Genomic DNA, 23631 nt, shown 5'->3' on the forward strand with positions numbered 1-23631 from the left:
GACCTTGTCTGCACAATAGCAGCTTCATTTATGATTTTACTCTAACTAAACTTGCGCACAACTTGTAACACCACAAGATCTTGGTTCCATTCTTGAACTGGGCAGATTCCATCATGGATTCTATAGAGTTATGGCCCCCCCAAAGGTCCAAAATTGGCTATGTTGGCCTTTGCAACCATATAGAGATTTCTTTTATGGTTTGACTTGATACGAACTTCCAAAATAGCTTCAACAACAATAAATCTTGGATTCCATGAGTTATTTTATATCTGATTACCTCCCCTGATTGTCATCAAAATGGATTTATATCAGTAAGTACTTATAGGACTTATTTGAAATTTCATTATTGTCTTACTGGCTTACGGAAGGTCGGTGGTTCTACCCAGGTGCCCGCTCCTGATGAAATAGTGCACGGAGGGGCACCTGGGGTCTTCCTCCACCATTAAAAGCTGGAAAGTCGCCATATGACCTAAAATTGTGTCGGCGCGATGTTAAACCCAACAAAATAAAAAAATAAAATCATTATTGTCATTAGTTGGATTGAGACAATCAGGGTAGGTAACTATGGACTGATTTCAAATTACCTCCCTTTATTTGAAATTAAAATGGATATATCTCCGTAACCAACGAAGATAATGATTTGAAATTGCATTTATGTCAACAGACAGACTTGGACAATCACTGAAGATACATATTGGCTGAATTTATGACAAATTACCTCCCTTTATTTTTTATCTAAATGAGGACACCTTAGCATCTTCAAGTGAGATTTGTTTGAAACGTTATTTATGTCTTTCATGGTAAGAAATAATCGTATTAGGTAACTTTTGATAGAACATTTATCGATATAAATACTTTACTAATATATTGTTGTATAGGCTTGTACTCTGTATCTTCTACATGCATATACCAATGCATCATTACCTCCCCTGATTTTAATAAAAATGGCTGTTGATAGAACTCATTTGGAATGTCATTGTTTTTAGTTTGACTGAGGCAACCAGGGTAGATAGTGTGGACTGATTTTATGTCAAATTACCTCCCTTTGTAGCCCGCCCGCTTAGCTCAGTAGGTAAGAGCGTTGGTCTACGGATCTCGGGTCAAGGTCAAACTTAAGGGTCAAAGGTCATATATGACTTTGCTTTGTGTATATATGCTCTGCATTGCAGTGCTCTTGTTTTTATTTGGCAGATCTCTTTTTTTGTACTTACAATAATTTTTTTTTGAATTACTTCCCTTTTATGTTACTATAAATAGCTTATTTTGAAACTTTTTTATTATTGGCCGTAGGGAAAAACCGAGACCACTTTTCTGTGGTACAACATGGATGGTACCTCCAATTTTAAGGTGTATTTTTACATACCTGTACCTGATAAAGATTTTTTTGTAGACTTTGAATTTTTTTTGGTGGACTTAGATTTGTTTTTTTGAAGTTTTCCTTTTGTTGTTCCAGTTTCCAGTCCTTTGGGGCTTCAACAGTCAAGTTCTTAAAATTTTGCTCCTATCCTATGATGTAAGCCTTCGGGCGTATATTGCCCCGCTTGGCGGCGCTCTTGTTGTAATTGGAAAACGCACCACGTAGAGGTTGCTTATTACGAAAATGATATTTTTGTTTTAAAAGATAATTACTTTAAAATATTTTGTGTTTTTAGGATAGATGATACATTGGTTTTTATCACATGACGTGTTTAAAACATGTAAAGGTAGCTGTTCCTGTTTTATTTTGCTTCTTACTGTATTTTCTTTCGATATAAATAATATTTTATAGTATCAATAAAGTTGATGTTTCATGTTGAGATTTTAGATATTTATATCGCTTTGTGTGTCCGTTCGACCTTTACTCACATTTTGCTACTGATGCATTTCCAACTTTTAGAAACATCTCTTAACCAATAAAGCGGGACAGCTCTATCTATCACGACATCAATAATCCCAATATCAGCGCTACCAGATGCATTCGTCGATTTCCGTATTAATTGTTGTTGTTGTAGTAACACGGGGAAGGGGGTCGATAATTAACAGCTTTAGATCATTTTCTGATGCATTTTTAGTGGGCGGTTTGCGAAACTTGAATGGAGTTTTGATAATATTAAAGTGTCGAAAATTTATATTATACTTTATCAGTTGTCAAATAAATGTGATATTTAAGAATACGAAAATCAATATGCTATACCAAAATATTTAGAAATTGTTACATTTTATACATCAAACACATAAATTTAAGTTCTTTTCAATACATGAAACATTTACGTTCTTTTCAATACATGAAACATCATGTTAAACATATTTCTATGTACAAAAAAAAAAGAAATGTTTACACCAAGAAACAGTCTGTAAATAAAATAAATATTCAAGATATTAATAGGCCATCTAAAGAATTTTAAAAGCATAACATTCTTTAAAAAAATCTAACACATAAATTTACGATCAGTGTAGATCCGTGCAGACTGATCATGATCTGCACTGTTTGCCATTCAGCCAGTAACTTTTTGGTATGCACCTCATTTCATAATTTATGGTACTGTCCAAATTGAAAGATAGACACGTTAAAAATAGAAAATTTAGCATGGTAAGGATTAATTTTCTAATATCGTGCTTAAATAGAAATATCATATTTGCGTGACTTGAATAAGTACTGCTGACAAATACTACTACCATAGTATATTTTAACTATAAATACATTAAAAAAAATCAGCATTAAATAACAATAACCTAAACAATAGCTCAATTTTAGAATAGTAATTACTTAAGTTTTTTTCATGAAATTTGGGCCAGGATCTTTACTTAGTAAATATTTACGGAACAAATCTATTAACGATTTATGGTATAATCTAAATTCATAGATGGACAAGTATAATATATTGCTGTGAATTCTAAATTTCCTACTGTCATACGATTAATAAGATAAGGGTAAAAATCATAAAAATAACTCCGATGGAAAGGGAAAAGACTAGAAACGACAGAAGAAAGTGAAATATATACATATCAACGCAAAAACCATACAAATACCTAATAGTATTTGGGGGTGACGTATTTTTATGACCCGATTTGAAACAACACTGACCGGATATTGTTTACCCCTAGGCAATATTGTAATCATTTCATCACATCAGGTGGTCCGTCAAAATCCCGAGACGTTCATCCGGGAAACCACGATATACCTCTGGTATGCGAGAATGTATTGTAATACACAGTAATATCAAAGGGTAGTTTTAAAACATATGTTACAATTAAATTATATTATGCTAAATGTGTGCAATCTTTGGACTAAAAAGAATAATAGATAACGCAATTTGTAAACGAATAATTAAAACTGTATCAAAATTACGCATTAATTTAAGAATACAGAATAAAATATAGCTTATATAGGCAAATTTATCGGTTTTCCGACAGATCGATGTTGCAAAAAGTTCGTAATGTACAGCCGACATTTCATTGAAACTAAAGATGCACATAGATATCGTTGAGACGAAGTGCATCTTACAAGAACCTGATGTCTGTGTTGAAGAGTACTCGGATTATATTTCCATTTATGTAGTTAATATTTTCTCGTCCAAAAGTACTAAGAACATCTCGGACAGTTTAACTTACATGAGATGCAGAGCAGTACACAAGAACAGTTTCTACGTTAAATGCATTTAAAATTATCTCCATTTTGTACTTAATTCTTCCCGGTCCAATGCGTCATTTGCGAAAATGGTAAGTTGAAATCGTGATGAGACAAGTAAATTGCACGAGAATCTTTATTCAATTTAGGTCATATCTGAAACTGTTTCCTTTTTGCCAAAAGCGGAAGAATATTGTTTTTGTGTTGCCCGTCCGGCTGTCAGTCTGGGTGTTTATAATACTGATTGTATTTAAGCTAGAATCGCCACATTTTACATCACGTATTATCCCACTTGACCAGGTAAATGCAGTTTATGCCCTTGATTTGTTTAATAAACATGAAAATAGTATTCAAGTTAAAATCACCAGATGTCATATAAGTGATAATTTAGCATAGTGCAACTACACATTGGTTGATCATGATGTGTGTGCAGGGGCGGGGGTGGTGGGCTCTTTGGCCGAGTGGTTCGTGTCGTTGAAGTCAACAAATATGCGCGTGCGTTACAATCTGTATGCTATTTCTAGGGTACGCCCCCTCGGAAAGAGATAGATCAAAGAACTATAAAAATACATTTATTTTATAGCTCTTTGGATAGATATATCTCAAGTGGTGCAATCCGACGTACATATCATCTGATTGAGCCTTCTCTTTTGTCACAATATCATCTTTGAAGTCTGTAAATTCTAATGAAATCTCAAAGAAAAATGAAAACTATATAACCGAACCTTCGTTACTGGAGAAATTACTCGTTCTGCCGCCAAACACGACCAAATACACAGAACTATGAATAGCAATTTAGATGGAAAAGCAAATGGTAAAATTTGCTGTGGCCGAATTATTACGGTTCCCCTCCCATTTTTTTGTATCAATGAAATATACATTACTCTGTATTGCAGAAATAGGTCTACAACTGTTTGAAAATTTTAGGAAATATATAAGTCAGGTATGTAATAGTCTTAATACGTTTACCGGTATATTTTTATTAGCCAGTAAAGCTTTTCGTCTGACGAGAAAATCATCCCCCAACCCGCGTTTTTCTAATGTTTGAACGTAATTTCCGATTTGACAGTAAAACTTGAAAACTTGATAATTATGTTAAACACACTAAAACACATTTTTGTTAAAGTTTAATGAATGACTTTTTCGGACCTCGGACAATATTTTCCCACTTTTTTACCGGCAAGCGATCCATCAAGTTTCTAATTGCATCAGGTCAGAAATAAATTTCCTTCAAGTTACGAGTTCAGTACAGGAAAATATACCGTTGTACTTTAGACCAGTTAATAGCATAAACTGTGGACCGACGACTTAAATAAGGTGATATTTTATAAAAAATTATCCCTACACGAGAATGAAAAGGGTCCCCATAATACGAACACATAGTCAAAATATATTTGGTCCGTTTTGACATTACTTATCGCAAAATTTTCCATTCTTTCACATAATTTGAATTCCTTTCCCCAAATATATGACAAAGTGCACCCGCATGAACACTATGGTGTTTAATTACAAAAAAGAGTGTTTTTTTTTTTCTTTTTTTTTTAATTGATACATAGACTTAGTGCGTTTATTCTATTAGAAGGGTTTGGTTTTAACTGCATGAAGATAGTTTTAAACAGCTGTTCTTCTATTTACTCCAATATTTGCAATATAGAGATATTGCCCGAAGCTATTCGAGACTAAAATGTACTAATTGTGAGACTCTCATTCTGATTAGGTAGATCACAAACAGCACATAACGTTTCGCCAATGGCGGTATTGCACTTTGATCCTCTGACTGGCAGGATGGGATATTGTGTCATCCGGTTTTCATTAATTTTTTAGCGGGAGTAGCATTCTGCGCATGTTTAAATGTGTATAAGTTTTAGTAATTATGATAGTGTATGTACAATTTTGCGAAAAGAACTTATGTTTCTTCTTTTTATTACGATATTTTTTAGAGACATGCCTTATGATAAATTTTCTGATTTTCGTTGAATATTATAGTTGAATAATAAATTACATATTATAATATAAAGTTACGCATTTCTCCCGTTCTTTTTTGATTGATTTTTAGACAGATGAGAGTTTATAGTACATACTAGGAAGAAAAAAAATGTATCTAGCTCCCGTATAAATACTGTATTTTTCCCCTAATGTGAATAATCTAGCCTGTATTCTGTGACAGAGTTTAGTCTCAGCGTAATTTTAATATTTATAATTATTCAGCCTCAAAAGTTATTTAAAATATTTCATACAAGAATAATTTTGATAACTAGGTATACACTCATCCTTGTAACAGCGGATTAAAAACGCAGCAAAATCCATTAAAAATGTATAAGATCATCACCGAGGCATTTGAAAATATATGGATAATTTCATCTTGTACTTCTTTTTATTATCTGTTCATATACAGTATGTTTCTTTTGATTTCATTTTTGTTGTGCGCTTGTATGTTCAGTCTGTGTTTAAAATAATAGAGAAGTTCACTGAAATGGAATTAAAAATGTATTTTAACACTTGTTTAGAACGAAACGAGATGACATAAAAAAACAAACAACTTTTATATTTGTTCTTAAAGACAAAGTTTTAATCTGTAATTAAGGAAGACCAATTAGTAAATATGTTTTGATTCCATTTAAACTTTGAAATGGAAGCAACAAAAGTTAAAAACATCCACTTGTGATCATACACAGACATCATGCAGACGACGCAAGCTGCGCGTGCGCTTTACCATCTCCAATCTACACGCTGCGCATGCGTATAATGCAAACAAATTCGTCTCCCGCTTTCGCACGCTTACACGGTTTAAAACTAATTTGATTGGTTGCACGATTAACTAAGCGTGTAACGTGAAACGTTTATGAATGGTGCCACGCAAGGGTTTAATCGTGTGCACGGGGAACCAACACGCGGGCGCCACTGTAATAGGATTTGAATGTAACATCGTACACTTTACTTTGCGTCTTGAATTTTCTTGATGTTCGCTCTATTCTAGGTGTAATGTTAAAGTAGTTGCTTGTCAGGTCGTGTCGTTTCTCATCGTGTTGATATTGTCTTGCATGTTTACGTTTTTCTTCTAAACCCTCACGCCGTTCTTTTCTAATAGATAATATTTGTTTCTTTTCAGTTAATGATAAACGATTCTTCTTTAGTTCTTCTTCCTCATCTTCACTGCTACTCGAAGTATTTGAGTACTAATATTTACGTGGTGCTGCCATATTTGCTTAGGCAGAAATGATACAAGACCCTTGATGACTGTCCTTTTGTACTGACAGAAACCAAGCTGCTATGTTGATCTTGAAAATCCTTTAAATACGGCCACTGTCAGTACATCGACACCAGTTGATATTTAAAATCTGAAGAGACGAGATAACAAGCGAAACAGTTATACACCGATATTTGTGTTTTGTTTTGTTTTCTTCAAAATACCTAGTAGAATTAAGTTGTATTTAGAATTTGTAGTTTCGACCATAGCTAAAATGCATTAATTAACTCATTGGGGCCGAAATGCGACTAGAGGCGCTATATTTTCTACCCCTGCAGCGTCGATATCCGACTATACGCGCCTGATCAGGACTCCCCAGGACGGCGATTGACGGGTATAGTCTCGTTACCGAGATCATGCTGATTGCGTCACGTACTTGTTAATTTTTGATAATCCTGATAAAAGCAAAATTATTTTGTATACCGGCTATTATTTCTTAGATGTTATAATTATTAATTATGCTAATAATTAGTTTATTTGTCAAAATAAATGTTTTGTAAATATGCGGTAAAGGAAATAAAAAAGACGAACACCGCTGTGTTTCGTTCATACTGTATTTCAAAAGATTAAATTAATGTCGGCTGTCAGAGATTTTTCTTACATTGAAGAAAATATTCATCATCATGCAGAATTCGACGTATCATTTCCGTCGGATGATGATTCCGACGATGAAATTTCATTATCAGAGAAATGAATGGTCGGAAAATGTTAAGTTTTAGAAGGCTGAAATATCCGTACACTTACATCGCATTAAATACAAATGGATAAAAATAATACAACAAAACATGTTTCATACATGAAATGTGTGTAAATAAATGCTTTTGTAAATTTAATAATTCTTTAAAGATGGGTGTACATATTACAGCTTAACTGTCTCAGTTCGCGTCACACAAGGTTTGTTTACATCAAAATAAACCATCGATATTCCCTCAAAAATGGGTGTTAATTTTGAGTAATGCTGATGTAAATACTCTGTGTTAATAATGTATTTCTATTTATTGGAATTTAATCTGCTTACATGTGAAAAAGTAATAAAATCGGAAATGTTCAAATATTTATTAAATGCAGTAGGTGTGTAAAAATGGTGAATGTTTCGAAGTGAAATTATTATTTTATTTGGATATAAGTTACGGACAAAAGTGGAAAAATGTTCAAACTTGGAAGATTTTATAAGTAAAGTTTTTAATAATATTTCCATGCATGATTTCAATTGACTGCCTGTGAGAGTGTGGTTATGATAAAATCAGATATTGTTCATCGACGTCAGGTGGTAATTCTTATCTCGCCGCAGCATGTATATTATGATATCGGCCTCAGGGAGTTAAAGATTGCGAAGTTTATCCCTGATAAATGTCTTCAATTATTGGATATTTTTACACTACATACAAAATATGTACGTGACTGTGTACTCGAGTTCATGTCGAACAAAATGAAAGTATAAAAACTCTTGTTTGGTGTTGTTTAAATTTATGAGTATGGATTAAATACTGAAATGTACATATCATTTTGTGCCAGTGAATGAAATTTCTTTTCGTCTGGATAAGTGTGTAGCAGGGAAAATACACCGAATTTAAATTGGCACGCTTCAAAACATGACACAGCATTTCTCGACAAGCGCGGTCAGATCATAAAACTTTCAGGCCTCATATTGTTTTTATGCTATGTCGAAAAAATTCATCCTTATAAAACAAAGGTAGCCTATCTCCATACTTAATAAATGCATCTATAAATTTTGTTTAACGTGATTTTGCAAAACTACTAATTTGAAACTGTAAATAAAGACAAAAGTGACTGAAATAGTTCAAAAATGAGCAATTTTCAGGGCTTAATAATTTATTTACTTGAAAGTAGAATTTTTTGTTCTATGTCTCATTCAATATTATAGGTCTTTCTTGTTTTTGGACAAAAATGCCAGAATTTACAATCGTAGGAAAAGAGGATTATTTGGGTAAGACTTGGTTCAGTATCGTTTTTTTCTTAATACATGCCTCAATTCCACGACTTATTGATGGTTTTTTGACTATTCTTAGTTGGTAAATGTACAAGAGATATCAACAAGCTATTATAAAATCATTTAGAAGAATCATTCAGCTTTAATACGAGAGTATTCTTTTTTTCTGCGACGATCACTTGGTTCTTAATCAACAGTACTCAAGGTCATTATTATAATTGTCATCAATTTTCCAAAAACGCATATACTGTACTCTCAAAGGTTCGCGTAATGCAAGCAGTACACTAAAATTGTTTTGAAGGTCACTATAAATCCTCGTTTAGTTTTAAGGTTTATAGACCCGGGACAGGTTGCCGCTTAGTTGAGAAAAAGAAATTCCCTGACTTTTCACAGACTTTTCCCTGACTAAACTATACGTTTCACTTACCAATACCACCACATTTATTTCGACCTCCTACTCCTCTACAGCCGCCCAATCCACGCTTTTATAGATTTATTTATTCTGCTTAATAAATACAAAATAGGTCAACGTTAACACAAAAACGTAATTGATTCAAACACATTAAAATTATGTTTATACACAATTACACCAAAATGTATTTGGAAATATGTAAATAAGTACTGCCTGAAGACTGGCATAGCTACTGAACATTTTAAAAATCACCACAGAACTTCATTTTCCCCTGACATTTCTAAAATTTCAGAGTGGGAGAACACCGACATTTCTGACATTTCTAAAAGTTTTCTAAAATTTCATTTTTCACAGACCATTTATCAAGATTTCCCTGTCAATTCACTGGCCTTGAAAAAAATCATTTTCCCCTGACTTTTCAAGGTAAGTGGCAACCTTGCGGGGGAGAGGGTGTAGACGGTAGCTTTGCACTTCCACTACCGTACATGAACAGGCTCAATCAAACCGAGCCTGCAACATTTTCGTTCATGTCGTTTTGGGCGACATGTGGGTTTCAACACTTTTTTTTTATTTTATAACACCTCAGAGCATAGGGATATAGGCACAAGCTTTGTATTTATACATTTCCAAGAAATTCAACAACACTCCATTTACTATTTTCTTCATATATTTTCTAGATCTATTTAAAAAATGACTTGATGGGAATGTGGCATCCCATGCTAAAATCCCATTGGGTGCTATCAATGACTTGCCGGAGTTAAAATGTAACATCAGAATGGCTTATTTGTGTTTCTTGAGACGAACTTTTTTCTTCACTGCTCATTGATAAGTGGTATGATTTTAATGAAAAGACCATTGTTAGAAAGATCTATCGGTGATCTGGTACTGGAAGATGAGTTGGTACCGTCCTGGGTGGTGCTCTGGTACCTGATGGTGATCAGACACCTGGATGGTAATCTGGTACCCTGGTCATTTGAAGGGGCCTCTGGCGCCCGGACGGTGATGTGGCACCCGGATGATGATGAGGATGGTGATATGGCACCCTGGATGGTGTTCTGGCACCCTAAATGATGATCTGGCACCTGGCTACGTACGGCGTGCTTCGGGGTGGTGATCTTGCACCGGTGTCATGTTTTTTTTCCTGGGATCATCTACCCGAGCAACTACCGATGCAACGGGGTGGTGATCTGGCAACGGTGCCATGATTTTTTTCCTAGGATCATCTACCCGAGGTACCGGTGTTACGGGGTGGTGATCTGGCACCGGTGCACACTTTACTACTGTTAAACTTATAATACAATACCCACTTGCTTGCTTACTTACTAACAGTTTTGTCGCTGTCATTGCGGAATTTTCAATGTAACTCTGTGCCGCACCAATACCAATTGTTAGTAATAGAAATTGAAGTAAATGTTTCGCTTACGTAATTTTGGTGTAAAAAAAAACAAACACGTGTGCTTTTGCGCTTAGACGTGACGAATACCATGAGTGGTATAATTTTAAAATTCACTCTGCTCTTAATTTCACTAAACGACCGAGCAGGAGAATTAAAGACGTGAGGATGGAATTGGTAAAATAGATGTAATGTTATATAAAGAATCAAGACAATTAATTTGTTTAACGTAGTCCCTTATGTAGGCCGCTGTGTCAAATCAAAATTTATCGACACCGTGCATTTTCAATCATTAACTGCATTTACTTAAGATGGCTAGGGTGATAGTTATCATCCGAAGTTCCGAACCTTTATAAATATGATTGTTAATAACAGTAACCCATAATGAAAATGAGGTAAAGGGGTTAGTGTACCTGTGCTGTCACCAACTGTATAATCTATGGCTGGAACAATGACACGCACTTCACTTGATTTAAAGACTTTTTTCTAATGTCATTCCTAAAGAATAACTACAAACACATTTGGTGCAAGTAAATCTACAAGTATTGGACAAAGTTTGTTTAAACTTTGCATGCTTTATTAAAAAATAACTAGGTCTGACATCGCCAGCTGTACATAAACCACCAAATGACATTTTGTGGATGCCACCATCTTTAAATGAACGCCACGGCGTCATTTTTGCAAACGTAAGACTATGAGAAAATCCTAAAACCAAGACATTTAGCTTCATTTTACATTTTATTTCAAAGTAAAAATTGAAGAAGGTGCCTATAGATATTAACATTCTTGTATTAACGATTTCTGACAATTTCAAATACAGAATAAAAAGTCACCTGAGGTCCAAAATAAGGTAAGGCAGAACTTAGTTTTTTCAACGATTGAAAGCTTAGTCGGATTTTGCGTAAAACGGTCGCAAAACGACAGCGTGTGTGAAGTTGACGTCAATGAAAACGCTTGCGTGGTAGTGTCACAACCTATCCAGTATAATGTCGGTGTTCTCCCACTCTGAAATATTTGGAAGGTAGTAAATAATATCGATTTAAGGAGTTCATATAAAAGATTTAGAAAAAGCTACATTTGCACAAGTAACAAAGGTCACGTTTTACGTGCCACATTAGAAACCATTATACTATATCATATTAAATGTATGACAATAACTGCATATAGAGATATTCAAATAAAGTTGCAAGAATAAAATAATTGCTATTTATGGATTAGTGTACAAAATACGTTAGTTTCATCGAATCATTTAAATGTAATGAAAAGACTAGTCGTTTTCATGACCACGTTATAAAAAAGCCGAAGACTGTACTCGAGCTATATGTACTGATTTCAGACAGTATTTGGAATATGTCTTCTACTTTCAGATTGTATTCAGATTATGTCTTCTTTAACATAAAAAATGCGAGTCCAGCAGATTTCCACAGAAGAGCCTTGTCCACGATTGGCTCGCATACCAGATGCTTAAAGATTCACAACTTACGATATTGCGCATATTTCTTAAAATCTACGGTAAGACGGCAAAATGCATTGGACAATACAATTTGGACATTAATCAATGAAAATAGCGTCATTTATATAATCAAATCTAATTTTGACTTTTTTGCAATTTCTATTTTTGAAGTTGTATATTTAGTTTTAATTTTTGATGCAAAATATTTCTGTGTAGTAACACTTTATGCTGTAAAAGCAATTGAAGCGTCTTTATGAGAAAATGGGGAAATATATACGGAATTCAAGCATTTTGATTAGTTTAAAAGAGAGGGCCAATACGGGGAAAACACTAGGTTTTTAAATTACGTCATTTCGGTAAACGAGCTGTGCTCGCAATAGAAAACTTTCATGTGTATAAGTGATAATACTTCACCAAAAATTCTGGAATTTTACAAGATTGTACATAAAGGAATTGTGAATAGATTAGTGTAATTTTTATGAGGAATTTTACAGTGAATTGCATGATATTTGAAGTTTTAAAATCATTTTAGTGTCATAGTTTGGATTTCAAAATCAAAAAACATGTTTCCAGCCTTATCCGTGACAAGTGGTGAACACTAAGCAGAGATAGAAGGGATTATACAGTACAATAGATGTGGTCATCCCTTTATACACAAATCAACCAATATTGAAAAGCCATATCAGCTACTATTATCAAAATTAAAACAGTTAGGTCTATTGAACTTTGGACAATGAGGTTACTTTCTGTACTGCGGTACCCGAGGGAAGGGGGTGGGGGTGTTAAAGTAGGGCGTATTAAGGACACAAATAAAGGTTAACATAGAAATTCTACAGGAATTACCGCAAACAATTCCGTAGTTTCACAGAGTTATCAAAATGCATGCACAGATTCAACATTTTCAAATCAAGGGGTCAGTCTCAATAAAGGTCAAGAGTTGTCTCAAACAATCCCCATACTTACAGAGACTCGTAATGGAGCAATTAAAGTATCAGCTGTGCCTTTTACCAACAAAATCAAAGATATTCTACATGTGTAAAATGAACCTCCCTCCCTAGATGAAAGTAAGACCAGTATTAAAGTATGTAGTATAAAGCCAAGATTGGTTAAAAATAAGGCACTCACTTTTGTCACTCTATTATTTCAAACGAATTTGATGTAGGTGCTGTTACAGAAAATTGACATGCTTTAATAAGTGAATTGTTCTAGCTGATTACAAAACGAAGCAAGTCCCCCGCTGTAACGGCAGTCGTGGCAGTGGCATAGCAGTCATACATAGGACGTCTATAGGTGTCAGCCTTCTTGCATCAACAGGAGACAAAAAATTGTCAAATTTCGAATACATGGTCTGCAATTTGAGCAATAGAAATTTCATTTTGCGTCTAGTTGTCGTTTACAGACCAGCACCATGATGGGAAAATGGACTTAAAACAGGATTCTTAATAAGGAATTCCCAAATTTCCTACCTAGATTTGTAGAACTGACAAACAAATCATCATTGTAGGAGAATTAAACTTACATCAGAGTCGATTGTGTTCAGCCAATTAGTGCCGCGGTTACGTCTTTCTTTGACACTTCCCGTTTAAATGTCAACAAGTTGGAGAGCAAAAAAATGTTTTATAAAGAAACTGCTGATTGACCATGTGATCAATTGAAATATTTTACACAATTATTTGTTAACTATGACAAAAGAATGACATGTTGTCGTTGTTGTTGTTGTTGTTGTATTAACTACGTGAAATTGACTTCCATCGATGAATTGATTTGAATATGTATTTCTAGTTTACACAGTTTTTATCCGAGGGAGATACTGACATTCACCGAGGTGATGAGTCGGTGTTAATAATAAACACTTCATACAAGATATTACCAAAATTCGGACGACTACATTTACAGCATCGGCTTGAATTTTGAAAACAACTTTTTTTTCAGAATTTTATAATGAAACAGTAGCCACTGTATGGGAAATACTCTAACTAAGAAAAATGGAAAGTCACATTACTGTTTTTTTATTATTATTTAGAAACAAGAAAATTAAAGCCACAATTTGAATCACTCAACAGCATTGCGGTAGGAAAAGTCTTTCCACTTCTCTCCATTTCTCCATAAATCAGCTTGAGGTAGAAGTGACTTCTCCCTAAAAATGGACCAAGCTAGACCCCTGAAAAGCGGCATAACAAAGGGTATTCAGTCATAATGAGACAGACTTTTCATGCATGTTGATGAGTAGATCTACTGTATTAGTTTCATGTAGAGCAAAACACCTTCAATTCAAGCATACCTTACAGTATTTTAAGGGTGATTTAAAGCTGGTTGTTTAATCTATGAACAGAATCACAGGTGTGTAAACTAGTTTAATACCTAACAGTAGTACTTTGGGGTTTGTGAAGCAGTTTTAGTAGTTAGGATTCTTTTGTACTTTTACATAGTTTAACAGCAGATTTAGATATGCTTCCATTGTACTGCTTCAAAACTATCTATTGCACGTGCAGTAGCTTCAGTACCTGAATATCAGAATGACGTTCCCAGAGGTGGGAAGTATATCTTTCAAGTTCAGGTTAATATATTGAAATGGAAATAGAGTGTATTGTATATAGCTCATTGCTATTTCTTTGTGCTGTGTCTTTATCTATCCATGTTATTATATATCAAACAATTTACTGTATAAGTATTTATTTCAGCGGGTCGAACAGTTAGCGAATTTGGAATGTGGAAATATTAACAAATTCCCATTTTCCAACTTGAGTAAAAATAGCTTTTTTAAGAATCACTAATGTGTCTGGTGTAATAATTACATTTTTGCTGCATGACAGCATGAGTATCACTTATATGGAGCTAGTGAACATTAATATATAAAAGAATGTGCTACACAAAACTTAAATTGTTGTTTGTTTTTTTATTCATAAAAAGTAATTACTTGAAAACTTACTAGTATTTATTATTTATTAAGGAAAGCAGAATATGTGTTTCTATCAACCTGAAAAAAAGACAAATAAAATAAAATGAAGTAAATCCTTTTATTTCATTTTGAAAAGGTGTGAAACGCATTTTTTTTTTAAATCAGCATGTTTTCTCGCTTCCATATTGGCCTATGTAAGTTTACGGTAATCAGCTTTGCTAGTTTTGTATCTGTCAAGAAATGAATGGAAATCAATTAGATAATGATAACTTTTACCTTTTTGAAATATAACCAAACAACGCAGGCTTTCTTATTTTGACATATTTTTGGCCAAAAAAGGTATCTTTAAAAAACGTGTATAGTGTACAGACAAAGACAGACGGTCAATTTCTCTCGTTTACTAATGGTGTCATGATTGGTTGGCTGATATTTACGCTAGAGAAAAATGTTAGTGAATTTTGTCATTAAGCTAAACTCGCCATTTTTTCCATCTCGCTAGCTTAACCACTTATACAGTATGTTAAGATTTTAATGTGAACATCGCCTATATCATTTTCTCGTCCATCAAAAATACATTCATTTATTATGTCTCCCACCACACATTGGTGTAGGAGACATTGATTTACTCCAGCTGTGTGTCTGTGTGTCTGTGCGTCTGTCACAAAGCTTCTCTACACTCTACGTCAAACATTTCTCATCTGATCTTCACCAAACTTGAACAAAATGTGTTTGCTAACATGTGCTAGGTCAAATTCGATAACTAGCCAAATCGGCCCAGGCACGTCGGAATTATGGCCCTTAAATTACCAAAAACACTCAGATATTTTGCGCTTTTTTTACCTCAAACCGGCGCCTATACTACTTCTAAAAATAGTGAAGAAGTCCTTTTGTGTCAAAAAGCGCATGCACTAGGCTCAAAATAAACCGTATATAAAGACAGACTTACTATTTATATGATTAGGCAGTTGCGGGAGACATGAGCTTTTCTCAAAAGCATTTCTAGATATAACATGTAAAACTCATTTTTCATACAATTAATTATTGGAAGACCCCTCTTTTCTTACCCGGATTTACATCACAAATACACTCTAGAAATACACTTCTCATGGTTAGTTAAATAATTTTATCAAGTACAATATTTCTGTCTGATAACAGGCCAAACCCTAAGGAAGGAGACGACTCTGTGACATAAACAATGCTGGACCTCTGACTCTGAGACAGTTGAGCACTATATTTTCAAATGATCAAGCTTCACTACACAGAGAGAAGAGTGGAGGTAATTTTTTAAAGGAATATTGTACACTGCAAGAGCACATTTTTTATAGCACTGATGTAATTTATTTAAAGACACTAGAATTGAAAACTAATTCCTGCCTAGCACTTTCTAATTACATTAAAATGAAAAGCAATATGCGATGACAAGATATGGTACAGAAGGGGTTTAACACTGAAATCTTCACAGCACATGTACACAATTGAAATCAAGATCAAGACACAGTTTTCTCCTAATTTATGTAAGTATTGGTTAATTATGTCTCCCACAACACAGTGGTGTGGGAGACATATTGATTTACTCCAGTCTCTGTATGTGTATGTCTGTCTGCTGTCACAAACCTTGTCCGTACTCTAAGTCGAACATTTCTCATCCGATCTTCACTAGACTTTTACAAAATGTGTCTTACTATAAGACCTCGGCCAAGTTCGATAACTAGCTAAATCAGTCCAGGCGCTTCGGAATTAAGACCCTTGAACTGACAAAAGATGCTCAGGTCTGGTGACCTAAAAGGACCAATATACTACTAATCATTAGTAGTATAGGAGTCCCTTTAGGGCACTTTATGTGCGCTCTAAGTGCAATCTTCACCAAACTTAAATAAAATGTGTTTGACTATAAGACCTCGGCCAATTTCGATAACTAATCAAATCGGCTAAGGCACTTCGGCAAAAATGGCCCTTGAATTACCAAAAACATCACTCAGATTTCTTGCGCATTTTTGATTTCAAACAGGTGCCTATACTACTTTTAAAAAAAGGAATAGAGGTTCTTTTTTGTCAGAAAAGCGCATGCACATGTGCTCTAAATAAACAGTATATAAAGACTGACTTACTTTTTAGATGATTAGGCAGTTGTGGGAGACATGCGCTTTTCTTAAAAGCATCTCTGATTCCAAAGTAAATTTGAAGATTGGTTATGAAATACTAAACTGTGCTTTGTTTTAATTTTAGGTCATGGAATTGCAGCTTTAGAATGAGTCAGTATAGGTTGTTTTAATTTATTGTGGAAAAATTACAATTACAGAGCCTACCAAAACTGATACATATTTTGATGAAATTACACTGTCTGGAAGGAGTGTTTTGTATGTGTTAGTTGTAACTAGCTTATATACTGAGCTCTAACAATATTAAGCAATTTAGACTTTCATGAATTTTGTTTTTAGCTCGACTGTATTAATTGTGGAGAGCTGTCCTACTTAGCCCGGCGTTTACGTCCTTACACGTCTGCTCCGTTTAAGTTTTGATGCACTTTCTTTTTATCTCTGTAATGACTCGATGGATTTGTTTCAAACTTAAAATAGTTATTTCACATCATCACTAACATCATATGGTACAAAGACATTGCTCTTACACCAATATTTCATTAATTATTCCTCCTTTTACTTAACATTTCGGGTTAAAGTTTTGATGCAGATGCACTTTCACTCATTCTCAGTTATTATTAAATGGATTAGAGTCAAACTTGACATAGTTGTTTGACATCATGACCCACATCACATGACACAACTCCATAATTCTAGAGGCAATTTGTTATGAATTATGCCCCCTTCACTTAGAATTTGAGGTCAATTTTGATGCATTTTCACTACGTCTCTGTTATTAACAGAGAAAGTTTGATTCACACTTAAAATAGTTGTTCCACATGATCATTCACATCATACAACACAAGGTCCATAACTCTGGCACCGATTTTTTATGAATTTATACCCTCTTTAAATTTGAATTTATGGTTAATTTTGACTATATCATTGATTTTACAGAGCAGATTTGATTCAAGCTTGAATTGATTGTTTAACATCATCATTCACATCATTAGACATAAGGGATCATTTATCTCAATCACCAGTTCTTCATGAATTTATTTTCTCCCCTAGAAGAATTCCAGGTTACAGTTTTGGTGCACTTTCACTCTATCTCAGGTACTTCTAAATGGATTTGATTCAAACTTAATAAAGTAGTTGTTCCACATCATCACGCAAATCTCATGACACTAGGTACATCACTCTTGCATCATTATTTTATGAATTATGACCTTTGTTGTAGACGTTTTAGAATTTTACTTATGTTTTAATAAACTTTATCTATCTTATTACTTAATAATTTTGACACGGGCTCAAGTTAGGCAAAAAATAGGTCCGTTTCGAGTTTCCTGTCAAAACAAAAGAGGGTATGTAGGTAGGACTTCTTGTTTTGATGCCTTGAAATTCTTCGACGATGAAGAGCTGCAAGGTAAATAATCATACTGGTTAAATATGCCATCAGCTAATTTGTGATCTGGAACAGTTGTAAGTTGTTGGCCGTTTTATAATGCAAAAAAGTTTTATCAAAGCCAAAAGTCTATGTTTAAATCCTTTCCGCAGCTGTAAAGTAATTAAACGTATTTGCGTCTGATGAACCTTTCAGGCGTCCGTAGAATCAAAATTTAAAATCTATTACCTAAAATTCATCTTGAAAATATTTTTGAAACGTCTAAGTCTGCAGCTCTCAAATACGGATTTTTTTACATTTTAGGCATATATTGACACTTTCAGACAAATAGGACTTTTTGAGTGATTTGATTAAGTTCCAGAATCCTCTATGTACCCTTGCTCCGTTACGGACCCCTTTGGGATTTGTGTTTATCGCAAGCTCAAATATGTTTTCGTTGATGGATCCACATCATTTACCCAATGATTTTGAAACCATTATGGTTTTACAGTAATATTAAACATTTTGATGAATTAGCATTTTGATTTTGAAACCATTATGGTTTTACAGTAATATTAAACATTTTGATGAATTAGCATTTTGATTTTGATGTTACGTTTTCAAATCATGTATACCTTTCTTTAAGACTTGTTGAGTTTCAGACATCACTTAATGGACAATGTTTTCTTACACAAGATAAATAACTTATTTATATAATGCATGATATGTAGCATTATAATGTAAGCAGAACGTTTTGATGACTTTCAGCACTTTAACGACTGTGTCATTATGAGGACTTGAGTGTATCCTTGCATTTGGTCCTCGGGTTGTATTTGGGATGGAATTGATGACAGTTAAATGAGCGTTTGTTTGTTGTTCCGCTGCGGGAAAGTAAAGATGTGTACTGAATTTCTTTTTTTAAAAGGGCTAACAGTGTACCAATATGATTATCTTTCCCTGTCCAATTTGTAAAACAATTTTGTATAAGCTCATTAATTTTGTTATATGGACCAGGAAAAAGAAATTGTTGGTGTACTTTTTCAGAATTACTTCCCTTTCACTGCGAAAAAAGAGTTAATATACGGGAGTGTACGGGATCCCGTATATTACCCGTATACGGGAAGAAATACGGGAAAACTAAAATACGGGCGTGTACGGGGCTTGTATATTTAAAAGTCCGTATACTAATAAAATACGGATTTCCGTATACTATGAAATACGTAATTCTTAGTATACGATACCCCGTATATTTTTGAAATACGGGAAATTCTAAAAAGGGTTATTCTGATCGTATACAACACGTATATTTCCGTATATGTCTGGTGTACGGGAATACATAAATCCGTATATTACGAAAATACGAGACGTATATTTCCCGTATATGTTTCATATACAACCCCGTATATTTCCTGTATATTCTGGATATACGGGATATGTATAGTTTGTATATTTCGAAAATACAGGGATTAAATTTCCCGTATATTCTTCGTACACGACTCCGTATATTTCCCGTATATGCCGAAATACGGGATTTAAATAATTTGTATATGTCGAAAATACGGGACGTATATGTCCCGTATATGCTTGGTATACAACTCCGTATTATTCCCGTATATGCCAGAAATACGGGATCTAAATAATTTGTATATTTTGAAAATACGGGACTTACATTTCCCGTATATTCTTTGTATACAACTCCGTATATTTCCCGTATATTCTGGATATACGGGATATGTATAGTTTGCATATTTCGAAAATACAGGGATTAAATTTCCCGTATATTCTTCGTATACAACTCCGTATATTTCCCGTATATGCCGGAAATACGGATTTAAATAATTTGTATATTTCGAAAATACGGGACGTATATGTCCCGTATATGCTTGGTTTACAACTCCGTATTATTCCCGTATATGCCAAAAATACGGGATTTAAATAATTTGTATATTTTGAAAATACGGGATGTAATCAATATGTGTAGTGAAAATGATATTCTCTGGCCATTTCAAAGGTCAAACGTTTTGTATGTTTTCGAACTTGTACGTGTATGTAGAATGAATGCCATATATTGAAAGAAAGAAATGTTTAATACTAATATGACATGAACTGAAAAAAAGCATTCACGGATCAAAACAGGTATTATAAAATCAAACATGAATGAATCCATCATTTCATCTGGCGCGTTCCCGATTTATTTTAATATTCAATCTAAATAGCCGATTGAGAAAAGAAAAAGATTAATCAATTCATCCCTATTGATTTGTAGTTGTAAATACATCCGTGGATCATCGCCATTATAAAAATTAAATGCAAGCATAAATTAACTCCTTTTAGGCACATTTCCAACGCTTGTGCATACAATGCAAATACATTTAGAAAAAAGAGGAACTAATTCATTTATATTTTGTACTGAAAAAGTATATAAGACATGTATTGATACTTTACTTATGAAATCAATTCTAATATTTTTTACAGACGCAAAATAATCGATATAATGCGTCTGCGTCCAAAGATTCGAGCAAACGCCTTTCGTTCGATTTAATACATTACACAGCCGTTCTATTGTTCTCTGCTGGTTAATAACCAAAATGAAATCAACATTTTTTTGTGTCCTTTATTTCCTACATATGAAAATGCTAACCCTAACCCCTAATTTTGAGCTTAATTTTGCATATTTTAAATAAGAAAACGTAAAAAAACAATGATAAATAGAATCAAAGTACACTTATATCGCATTAGTGGTATTATTTCTACCATAAAAGATGATATATGCCTTTTTGAATCAAATCATGGAAAGGGACAGTAATGAATATTAACATCCCCTAACTGTTTGTACTTTGGCAGCCATCTTAGCGGCCATCTTGGATTTCTCTGACTTTGCATCCAGATGGAACCAAATGAATAGCAGATCTAGAAAGTACAGACCCTGACGAACATTTTGATATATAAATGTTATTGTTGCAACACATAGACCAGTTACCCGTCGAAATATGCAAGTAATTTCAGCTGATTTGCAGTACTATTATTCTATATACTCGTAAACTTTGAATGTACTTTACTGATACCGTTTTACTCTATGTGCTGTCATTTTGTCATTTTTTGATGTTTTACAGATCTGTTTTTTGCACTTTATAGTCCAAAGTCTAAGTTTAATTATTATATCAATATTAATTACTTTACGTATTGTATAGAAAATATATTTACGATCGCGCTGTATGAAATTATGCGGTTGGTTTTATCAAAATTCGACCGTTTCTATGTGATTTTGCTTATTTTAATTATATTATCTTACTAAAAATGCTCTGGCCATATAGCTATATATGTTCTTTAGCGATTCTGAAAATTTGGAGATAATCTATGCATTAATAAATGTTTTACACGCGAATCCTGTGTACCCGTCGCCTAAATTACGCGTAAGAATTTTTTAGAAGTTAAAATTTACCTGTTTACTGAATGATTTTCTAGTCAATAGTCGGTAAACAAACAACAGGTACAGTACTGTACCTGTTGTTTGTTTACCGACTATTGAGTACTGTACCTGTTGTTTGTTTACCGACTATTGAGTACTGTACCTGTTGTTTGTTTACCGACTATTGACTAGAAAATCATTCAGTAAGTTTTATAACAAGACTTCAGAAAACAAGAGGCCCAAGTGGGCCTTAGTCGCTCAACTGAAGCAAAATTTGACCTAATTAGATCTTGCTTGTAACAAAGTATTACATTTAAAATAGAATTTTAAACAAGAGCTGTCCGTAAGACAGCACGCTCCACTATTCGGCGATCTGACAGTAAAATTAATATATATCTCAACTTTAAAAGGAAGATACACTAAGGGGTATAATTCTGTCAAGAACACAAATAAGATTTATTTGGATTGTTACCAGACATGCAGATGACAATGGTAAAGATATATTTTGAGTTTCAAGTCATTATCTTATAAAGTACCAATGTTATGCCCAGAAAACAAAATTTGTCAAAAAATTAAGGTATGAAAGGGGCATAATTTTGTCAAAAATACAAATCAGAGTTATGGGGATTGTTACCACACATGCAGATGATGATGATAAAGATACATCTTAAGTTTCAAATCTTTATCTTATGTTGTAGTAAAGTTATATCCACAGAGCGAAGGCTGCAAAAAATCTTTAAGAATGAAAGGGGCATATTTCTGTAAAAATACAATCAGAGCTATGAGGAATGTAACTACACATACAGGTGATAATAATAAAGAAATATTTTTAATTTTAAGCAGCTAAAGGTATGTCTATATAAAACGAAGCTTTTGAAAAATAATAACATGAAAATAATTCCATGTCTAACAACTTTTTGACCTTGACCTTGGGTATAATGGGACCAGCCTCATGCACAGTCTTTTTTTTTTGTATGCTGGACAATGTTAATATGAAATTACAGTAAGATATAAGTTACAGTAACAAATACATGACAGAAAATACAAAAGTTGCCGAAAACCTTTAACCTTAAAAATAATCTAAGTATAAACACCTTGGTGACCTTGACTTTGGGTATAAGGGCGCAGCTGTTTGTATGCTGTGTGCTATGCTATATGTTATGTGAAGATACAGTAAGATATAAGTAACAGTAACAAAGATATGACAGGAAAACAAAGGCTGTCAAAACATTTAATCTTAAAAATAACCTAAGTATAACACCTTGGTGACCTTGACCTTAAGTAAAATGGGTCCATTACCTGCACATATTTTGCTTTTATGCTGGACAATGATTATATGAAGTTACAGTAAGATGTAAGCAATAGTTACAAAGATATGACACAAAAACAATGGTTGCAGAAAAACTTTAATCTTAAAAATAATCCAAGTATAACACCTTGGTGACTTTGTCCTTATGTATACCGGCCCAGCCCCTGCACATATTTTGCTTGTGTGCTGGACAATGTTTATGTGAAGTTACAGTAAGATATATGCAATAGTAACAAAGATATGACAGAAAAACAAAGATTGTCGAAAAACTTTAGCCTTAAAAATAACCTAAATATAACACCTTGGTGACCTTGCCCTTATGTATAATGGTCCCTGCCCCTGCACATACTTTACTTTGCTTGTATGCTGGACAATGTTTATGTGAAGTTACAGTAAAATATAAGCATGATAAGCAATAGTAACAAAGATATGATTATACCCTTTTCTAGTATGATGTCAGATGTGAGACACAGCACAAGATCCATTTGA

The 23631-nt window shown here is 33.7% G+C and overlaps 1 long non-coding RNA gene across 1 annotated transcript; it reads left to right on the plus strand.

The window, feature by feature from the left end:
* The first annotated feature begins 7312 nt into the window (after positions 1-7312).
* On the plus strand, positions 7313-18824 carry LOC123551593 (uncharacterized). Its single transcript, XR_006686438.2, has 4 exons — positions 7313-8547; positions 11978-12122; positions 16118-16238; positions 17189-18824. It is a non-coding gene; the product is annotated as an uncharacterized LOC123551593 (long non-coding RNA).
* Positions 18825-23631: the final 4807 nt, after the last annotated feature.

This window comes from Mercenaria mercenaria, chromosome 4 (genome assembly GCF_021730395.1).
Source record: "Mercenaria mercenaria strain notata chromosome 4, MADL_Memer_1, whole genome shotgun sequence".
Lineage (NCBI taxonomy): Eukaryota > Metazoa > Mollusca > Bivalvia > Venerida > Veneridae > Mercenaria > Mercenaria mercenaria.